Source organism: Macrobrachium nipponense, chromosome 40 (assembly GCF_015104395.2).
Source record: "Macrobrachium nipponense isolate FS-2020 chromosome 40, ASM1510439v2, whole genome shotgun sequence".
Lineage (NCBI taxonomy): Eukaryota > Metazoa > Arthropoda > Malacostraca > Decapoda > Palaemonidae > Macrobrachium > Macrobrachium nipponense.
The window spans coordinates 22734188-22744397 of NC_061101.1; positions in this window are offsets into that span (position 1 = coordinate 22734188).

The following is a 10210-nucleotide window of genomic DNA, read 5'->3' on the forward strand; positions in this document are numbered from 1 at the left end:
ATATATATATATATATATATATATATATATATATATATATATATATAGTATATATATATATATATATAATATATATATATATATATATATATATAATATATAGATATATATATGATATATATATATATATATATATATATATATATATATATATATCTATATAGTATATATACATATCTATATATATATTATATATATATATATCTATATATATATATCATATATGTATATAGTATATATATATATATATATATATATATATATATATATATATATATATATATATATATATATATATATATATATATATATATATATATATATATATATACAATATATATACATATATACATACATATATAGTATATATACATATATATATATATACATATATACTGTGATATACTGTACGATCTTATGATAAAGATCCTTGAACAGGAAAAATACCAAATGAGTGGCGTGGAAGTATAATTGATCCCAATTTTTAAAGGGAAAGGCGATGTCCAAGAGTGTGGTAATTATAGGGGCATTAAATTGATGTCCCACACTTTGAAGATACTGGAAAGGATGATAGATGCTAGACTGAGAGAAGAAGTACAAAAATAGGTAAAGAGAGATGGGATTTATGAAGGGAAGGGGAACAACAGATGGTATATTTTGTCTGAGGCAAATAATGGAGAAATTCGGGAAAGACAAAGGGACCTACATATGGTATTCATTGACCTTGAAAAGGCTTATGACCGAGTCCCGAGACAAGAGGGTATGGAGGAGCCTGAGGGAGAAGATGGTGCCAGAGAAGTATGTGCGATGATACAAGAGATGTACCGGAATGTATTTTACCAGAGTGAGGAGCAGTGTTGGGGAGACAGAAGGTTTTGAGGTGAGAGTAGGATTACACAGGGGTCGGCTCTGAGCCCATTTATCTTTAACATAGTGATGGATGTTATAATAGAGGAAGTAGGGAGACAGTACCATGGACATATTGTATGCAGATGATATTTGTTTCTGTGCGCAGGAGAGCAGGGAAGATCTGGAAGTGAAATTGGAAAGATGGAGACAAGTACTGGAGGACAGAGGAATGAGAATAAGTAGATCTAAGACAGAATATTATGTACCACCACTGAGGGGGATGATAGAGAAAGTATTCAGCTTGGTGGAGAGCAAATAAGGAGAGTTGATAAGTTTAAGTATTTGGGATCTTTTGTTAACGCTGGAGGAAGTATGGAAGAAGAAGTTTAAAACATCGGTACAGGCAGGCTGGAACAACTGTGAGAGCGGCCTCGGGAGTTCTTTGTGACAAAAGAGTGCCGCTTAGGTTAAAAGGAAAATTTCACAAGACGGTGGTAAGAACAGCAATGCTGTATGGTACAGAAACAGCAAGCATGAGAAAAGCAGGAGCAGAAGAAGATGGATTGTGGCAGAAATGAGAATGCTTAGGTGGATGTCTGGGGTGACAAGAGTGGATAGGATAACAAATGACTACATAAGGGGGTCAACTAAGGTGGTGGAAGTATCAAAGAAAGTGCAGGAGGGGAGGCTGAGATGGTATGGACACCTGTTGAGGAGAGATGAGGACCACGCTGGGAGACATACTATGGGGGTGGAGGTGCCAAGGAAGAAGAAAAAGAGGGAGACCAAGAAAGAGATGGAAGGACTGTGTGAGAGGAGACTTAAATGGAGAAGGGAATTGATGAGGCAGAAGCACAAGATAGAAATAGATGGAAACGGCTCATCCGAAACGGCGACCCCATATAAAAATGGGAACAAGCTGGGAAGAAGAAGATATATATGTATATATATATATATGTATATATACTATATATGTATATATATATATATATATATATATATATATATATATATATATGTATATACATATATATATATATATATATATATATATATATATATATATATATATATATATATATATATATATATTACCAACAATCTTAACAATCAGATCTTAAATGTTTTTTCTTTGCGTATTTTACAGCAGCAATACCCAAGTAGGAAAAAGTGGTAATCAGGCTGAAAAACTCCTATCATAACAAGTTAAAATGCGACTCGAATTTCAGGGGAATATATATCAAAGACAAGTCAGTGCTAATGTACGTAGTTCCGCTGCATATCTCAATAAAACTCCCGTCTGTATCACCAGTAATCAAGTATTTCTGCCTCATAAATGAGTAAAACATGCCCTTGATATCGACCAGCAAAACTGCGCTGTATTCCTGATATACTTCAGTAGAAAACAATGAAGGCTGTTGTCCTAGTTCTAACTCCCTGGTTCAGTAAAAATTCACTGGACATCAATTTGGACAGGCCAAAGAGTGTTCTAGTTAAGAATGTAGTCACGAATTTTTTTTTAACCATAAATGCAATGGACAAAAGGTAGTCCAGATATAATGCTCTTAAATCCGTGTAAAAATAACTTAATTAAATCCGTGTAAAAAACAACAATGTGATCCTGTTTCTTGATTCGATACAAATGCCCCAAACTTAAATTAAGGGTAGCTCAGTAATGATACATATCCAGTCTTTTAATATACTAAAAATGCAGGTAAATGGTAAGTGACATCGTGATGAACTAACACACACGGAACTAATTACTCTGACGAAGCTCCAACAAATCCTTGGTAATTAGTGCTTACTAATTTCCTGAATGTAACGGAAACCTTAATACTGGCGAAACTAAAAACAGAAAAATCAGTTTTCATTTACCGCTATCAAAAGACTTTTTTTCCGATTTATTTATAGAAATCTTGCAAGACATACCAATTTTCCCTTCAGAATAGCTTTTAACTTAACTTTTTCGAGCGGCATAAACATATCTCTTACCTACGACCTGGAACCGCTGGTATTTTGAACCTTTCATCTTTCACATTCAACCATTTGAGAAATTCAGTGGACCATATGAATACGGTTTTACACTGTCAGAGCTTTTGTTTTATATATAAAAAAAGTCAGTACATTGAATTCTTCTGGCAAACTGTCAAATTTGGCTGATATATGATGATTTATTAATTTTGGGCTATCAACCACTAGGGCACTTTCGGCCGTTATTAAGATTTCAATACACCACAATAGGAACACTCATACTCATATAAAAGTGACAATCTCTAATTTTATCGCATCTGAACACGAATCAAACACCTAAGAAAACTACGACAATCATATGCATAATGTCAAGATGCCACACTCACCTCTACAAAACTCGACCAGACTTCAGGGATTCTTTAGTTAGAAACTTGTCCCCTGTGCAAATGTTACTTCACTTTTGCACTTAGTTTATTAGCGCTGCCTTCAACATTTTATTTTGCGCAAAATTTTCGTTTTAGATCCACTTAGTTCATGATACCGAGTACCAGATTAGACGAAGTTTTCACCAAAAATGTTTCCTAGAGCACATGATAAGACTTGCAGCACATCGGCGAAAACAAAGTTGTTATATATTGCACCACATTTCAGCTTTTAGTCAGCCAAAGGCAGTCGGTAAAACAATAATTTTACCATGGTCTTACCTTTACAAATCATAGATCCAGGTGAAAAACTGGGCAGAGTCCACTCCAGTATACGACGCATAAACCGCCTCTACTTTCATTTCCTCATTGTGACTAGTCCTCTAAGTTGTCAGCCTTAAATCAGCCTAAATAAAAACATTTAATCGATACTGATACCATCCTTGTAGGTTTCAATTCGTACCTAAAGCTGTTGGGTCAAGTCGTCCCAATACATTAGTTGTAAGAAAAGTTTTAAAACTTTCAAAAGATACCATCATTCACGCTGTACACTCATTTATGAAGCTTCACTATCATTTTTCATAGATGCTAAAAATTTTTAAAATGCGTATAGCTCAAGCAGATGGTTTCTTTAAGCCGTACAAAATACCTGCAAGGGTGGTCATTTTGCCTTTCAAACATCCTTTCTCTTAGTCCTACTTGCAAAAGGGTTAGTGGTCCTATTCTAGACTTTACATTGAAGTTCTAATGGATTTTTTACATCCTGGAATTCTCTAAAAGGTTCCTACAGCTTCTCTTAACAAGTACCCAGACCTGCCCGTTGCACCTTTAAACTAGAACTAGCTTTATCATATTTTTTTTCTTATTGCAGGTTCTTTGCATCAAGAGAATCAATCTAGTCCATTATCTGCCATCTCATTCAAGATCAAACTGTTTGAATCTTGTACGAGATCGAACATAAAACCGCTTAGAATTAAATTAAATGTTGTTCTTTTTACAGCAAAATTTTTTTTTTTCATATGTTATTATTCAAAATTAATGATGGCCAGGTATTCCAAAGGAACTCAGGCCCCCCGTTCGGAAGGAAAAAAATTGCAATTCTCTTACGAAATAACCGACTTGTACCACAGCCTGGGAAGACCTTTACAAAATTTCATGAATGGGAAATGGAACTCTCGAATTCGAGGAACCAATTACTTTCTTTCGTCGATAAAATCTTACCCAAAGCATCGTATATGGATAGTTATTTTGGAAATAGGCTATTTGAAGCCACAGCCTAATCGGCAACAAAATATAGGCAGTGGGCTATAATGTTTGATAATGAAACGGCAATTTACCAGAAATTTAAAGGGGGACAGCCGGCCCTGGGAATGTTCACGTAGTGTCAACTGTTTATTTCGTGCTATTGGGAATAAACCCCACCACCTACAGTCAAATTTCCTTCTAAAGTTTTTTGTTTTACCAAGTGCCATTTGAGAAATTTCACGTGAACATGATTATTTGTACTACAACAGGTAAATGCAACGCCATGCAAATTCTTGAATCTTTTAGTACTACCACACCCATGGTTTACTCAAGTTATTCTAATTGGTACTAATCGACTCTTTTGTATTACTTTTGTATTTATATTCATAGGATAAAGAATGTGGAATTTTGAAAGTATTATTACACCCTATCTGAACAGTCCTCCACAAAGGCTTTTCCTCTTAAAACAGAATTTCGTACTCTTAAAATACTTCAACAAGACTCGCCATTGATAATCCAGGGATTTGATGGCACACCCCAGTAGTCAAGTTTCATTCCTTCCTTCCTGTTCGGTTATTGCAATCCCGCCTCTTTAGCCCTCATTCTGGTTTCACGACCTCAATGGCGTTGGTTGGTTTGGTGTTTGCTTCTCAAACCTCGGTGGTCGCGGGTTCTGATTCTCGGACATTCCAGGATGGAGTTGAGAGGACCGTGCATTTCTGGATGAAGAAGTTCACTTTCGACGTGGTTCGGAAGTCCACGTAAAGCCGTTGGTCCCGTTTGCTGAATAAACCACTGGTTTCCATGCACCCATACAAACAAACAAAACAAACCTCAATCCTGGTTTTCGTCACAAGTTGAGGCAGCTTACTGAATACCCTGAGTCCTAAAAATGCTATTACACCTTTGTGATTCCTATGTGTAGAACCATGCTTTTGAAAGCAGTTTATTGGAAAGTGGGGTTTCACAAAATCATTTTTTCTCTAAATTTTCCTGTTTTTAATACCCTTTAGTTTTCTTTCGGTGGGAGAGCAGATACTACCATAACCACCATTTTAGGTTCTTGTTCTTTTGACACATTAAATTAAATTCCGAGTGGGGTGGCATTTTGTTGAGTTTTTCATTATTTGTTGATAATTAAAAAGGTTAGGTCTCCATCGCTGTTAGCATAAAAGTCCAGTGGGCTTCGACTCCAAATCGTTTTTATAGTTTAATTCCTCCTTGGTTGACGTTTGAAAAGTTCGATACCCTTAACATTGAAATTGAATTGAATTGAATTTATAAAATTTGTGGCATTTGCCACGCGCTCCGGAGCCAAAGGCCCATTCAGCCGAATATAGTATCAAACGGGATATATTTACTAATAGGAAGATACACTTAATAATTAAATTCAAAATTCAAATTCAAATTAAAAATACTCAATTACAATACTCATAAAAACAAATGGGCATTTCCTTAAGAAATTTTAAAAATCTTCCTCTGTGGGAGGGGCACCCTTCTCCTTCAAAATATCTGACAAAGGTTTGTTGGTTGAATAAACCAAACCGACGTCTATGATTAACAAATAAAGATGGGAACCAGTCAACAAATAAATAAATGCCTCACTGTAAATGCCAAAACATTACAATTGGAGTCATTGAGGAACCTGACCTCTCTGCTTTCCACTAGTTTAAACAAAAGAATACCTGTGTTAAAAATGTATTGACCCTATTACGCAGGAGTGTTAAAACTATACTAGATCTTCTATCCATCCCAACAGAAGGTGACCAGGGATGAACAGAACGGTCTGAATCGATTTCAGCTTTAAATTGTTTTATGTAAGTTGGACCAGTGATTCTTTGCCACTTAGTCCTACAAAATGATTTAATAAAAAGTTTAAAATCTTCACCAGGGAACCCTCCACAGAGTGGGAAGAGCCCGAGGATGGAAGCTGCCTTGCTTAGCGGCTGTATCAGCCAGCCTCATTACCACCCCGTACCAATTCCCACATGCGAGGGGAAACCCAAACAAAACTTTCACAGTCTGATGTATTTTAAACTTTTTCGAGAAAGTGCAGGAGGACCAGCACCAATCCTGCACCTCTTGGAAATGAGTTTGATTGAGATCGGCATCAACTTCTGTAGTGCAGATAGAGAACTTTGGGGAATCACAATAAATAAATATATGATTATCCCCCACCAAGTCGTACCTGTACTAAAAATAAATTTTAAAACACTAGAAAAATAAGCATAAATCTCATGTCATTTAAAAAATTGAGAAGTTAATAGGGAGAAGGAGGCTTTTTTTAATTGTTCCTCCATCACTGATGGATAACAAGAACATCCAAACTCCATTTGCTGATTTTGACCCATCTTTATATTATCAGCAATCGAGTTACTATTGCTTCAGAAACATGGGCCAAGAAGCTACCTTTTAAGGCTGAAACACTTGGAGCTGATCTTTTTGTTGTCCTCACCCTAATTTGGCCAAATATCCTTAAAGCAGGGCCCTCACAACCATGGAGGTGGAATTTTAGAAAATGTTGTTTTTCCATAACCAGTGGAGGAAAGAATAAGGCCTACCTCTCTTGCCACTGATGTTTTAATCCTAACTTCCCTTTTAGTGGGATTAACGGTAATGTAGGTTTTAGTGGTGCTACCTGTCAACAGGATGTTTTCATATACTTTAAAAATTTGGATTAGAACTGAGAGGGTTTAGAGGGCTCGTTGACAAATATCGGAGACCCTGTTCCCTCCCTCCGAATGAAGAGAGGAGGAAAACCCAGAATCTACATAAAGGCTATCCAACAGGAGGAAAACCGTCGTTAAAAGAACACCTGTTACAAATACGCAATGCCAATATTGTTTGTACTACCATCCAGCGTTGCCTAACAAGGTCTTACATGCCAGAGCCCCATACAAATCTGAGATTCCCATAATCAATCTTTACTCAAGGCATTAGGGACTGATAAACTTCGTTAATCAAAGTCATACTGGTTCAGCTCCAAAATTCAAAGGTTACTAACAACTGTTTAAGAAATATTGCACCGTTCGTTTTAACATTAACTGCCCAGTCTCATTTATATGTTCAGTCAAAAGTCAATTTTTTTGTCAAAAATCAATTCCCTAAATATTTGACTTTATCTTCATAAAGCAAGATAGTAGACCTTCTAAAAATAAGGGTTGGAATCTCTTCCCTTCTTCACGTGTTCTGCAAAAACGAAAACGTTATAGCTTTAGTTTTTTCTGCAGAAAATTTGAAACCCTATTTACTATTAGCACCCAGTAAGTAGCAAGCATTAATTGCAAACTGAAGTTTTAGTACAAGCTTCAACTTACAGTTAGCTCTCACCTACAGACGATAACAAATATCAAGCCGCGACTGCATTGCACCAGTTACGCCAGCATGGGAAGATGTTCAAGTCAAACCAGTTAATGGCAACTATTAACAAAAAAAGGTTTGGACTAAAGCACATCTCCCTTGGTTGGGAATGCCTTAGCCTGATGATACTGTATGATGAGAAGGTAGAGCCAAATTCCTAACTTTAAGGTACCGGTTCAGACAGGAAGTCTTTAGGCAAAATTAAACACTATTGCCACCAAATACGCCATTCAACCAGCTTGCATTAAAATAACCAACCCCCTCCAAGTAGTTATCAAATGCTTTTTCCAGATCAAATGAACTAAAACGGCAATTCGTTTGATTTTGGACTTGCAAAAGCATTCTGAAGTCTCACGTGTTGAGACATTAATAAGGGATCCAATGTAACTTCTATTTCTTGCGAAAGCCAAATTGCCTTCTTCGACAAAACAGGTCTTCTTTGTTTTCTAACTAACCATATTCCAGATCGAAAATTCACCATTCGTTCATAAATCTTGAAGGACACAAGCTGAGGTAAGAGACAATAGGCCTATAACTTTTGGGGATGACTAGGGTCCTTACCGGGTTTTAAAAAAGGAACTATAACAGAAGTTTTTCCCACAACTTGATACTGAAGTCCCTTGAGCAACCAGAATTTCGTTTAAACACTCGACACAAAGAATTTTTTTGACCTCCAGAGGTAAGTTGAGAAATCATTGCATAAATAAATATTCATCTTATCCAGGTGGATGTCAACTTTCATGTTGGATGAGGACAAAGATAAGGCATATTCGGAATTCCGACCAATACCTAAAAATGGAAGATTAATATCTGCCGCAGAATTTTGCAACAAACACGGCTGGATTAAACTACTAGTCATGTTTCTAATATTGCGAAATTCAGGGGAGTAGTGACTGGGGCTTGAAAATGCTGGAAAAAGTGCCGAGCGAAAGGCCTCTTGCCACCTTCTCTTGCCATCCGATAATAACTTGACCAAGTTGATTTTCAAAATCGGTTAAAAGCGGAGAAGGGGAAAAATTTCCCTAGTAATTTACGGAATTCTATCCCCAAACCAGAGAAAGTGGAGAGTTTATACTTTAATTCTGATATTTGACTTGTAATGAAGGTTCCATTTCCCTTCCTTGCTTTCTTTAAAGACCTTGCTTTTTGTTTGGGCGAGGTTTCTATCTTGTATATTATTCTATTAACGAAGACAGGACGCCTTCGATCCAGTCGCTTGTAACTTGGCCTCTTGCAATTTTTCCTACTCAAGGCACAATTTACTCATTCACCACCAATGGTACCCAGTGGACGACGGGGTTTCCCTCGAATGTTTTTAGGAATTGACAATCATTGCCCCTCCAACTCATTATACTAGCGAGATATTCGTAGGCAGCCTGAGGGGCAAAGGGAAATTCAATTGGGCCTTACGATTGACTTTTGGTTAGATTTTTTCATACAGTTTGGCCAACTCTTGCCTCCTTTCATCTTCCACTTGGGTAAAAGATGGGGGGAGGGTGGGTACTTGGTTTATTTTGTACACTACTTAAGATTGGATGGGATAGTGGGTCGCTCCCATAGAGATTTTTCATCCACTGACCAAGCTTATGAGTCCTAATCGTAATGACGACGAACATAGTTGTAAGGATCAATTTGCTGAACAAACCTTGTAGGAGAAAACCGTCATTCATTTAAAACTACATTATTGCAAATCTTGATTAAATTTTCAATTTCAATTAAAGACCACGGTGAGCACACCTACCTTCCCCCCCACAAAGTATTGTTTTGCGTTTAAAATCCCCCATCAGAATGAAAGGTTGAGGTAAGTTGGTCTAAAAGTGATTTTGGTTGCCAAATCTTCAAACCTCTAATTGTCTTTGGATTGCCAGCTCCTGTCACCACCAATCGATGTTTCTAGGGCCGGTCTTCTAGATAAACGGAGAGCACAGAAGTGACCCATTTATTGATGAAAAAAATCTGTGTTTGCACAAGCTTGCAGTATGGAGTCTTAATTTGATAAACTTTTTGTGGTAATGACTCTTAGGCCGCAATAATACCATGTACCGACCATGAAGAAACGTTCACACTGACAGGTGTTGGGAGGAATCTGTTTTTGAAAAAATAAAAGTTTTGTCCACCAATTAGGAGAAAAACATTACCCAAGTTTAGTCCTCTTGCAAAACCAAAGGGCAGCTAAATTATGCTCCTTGAAAAGGAAACCCGGAACCATGTTCTCTGTTTGCAAATGGAAACCTCTTATGTTCCACTGACATAGAGAGCCATTATTTTACTATTTAAGATTTTTCTTTTTTTTTTTTACTTTTTTTTGGACTTGTATTGGGTCTGGTCTGGAAAAGACTTGGTCTTTGGTCTTTGTTTCAAAG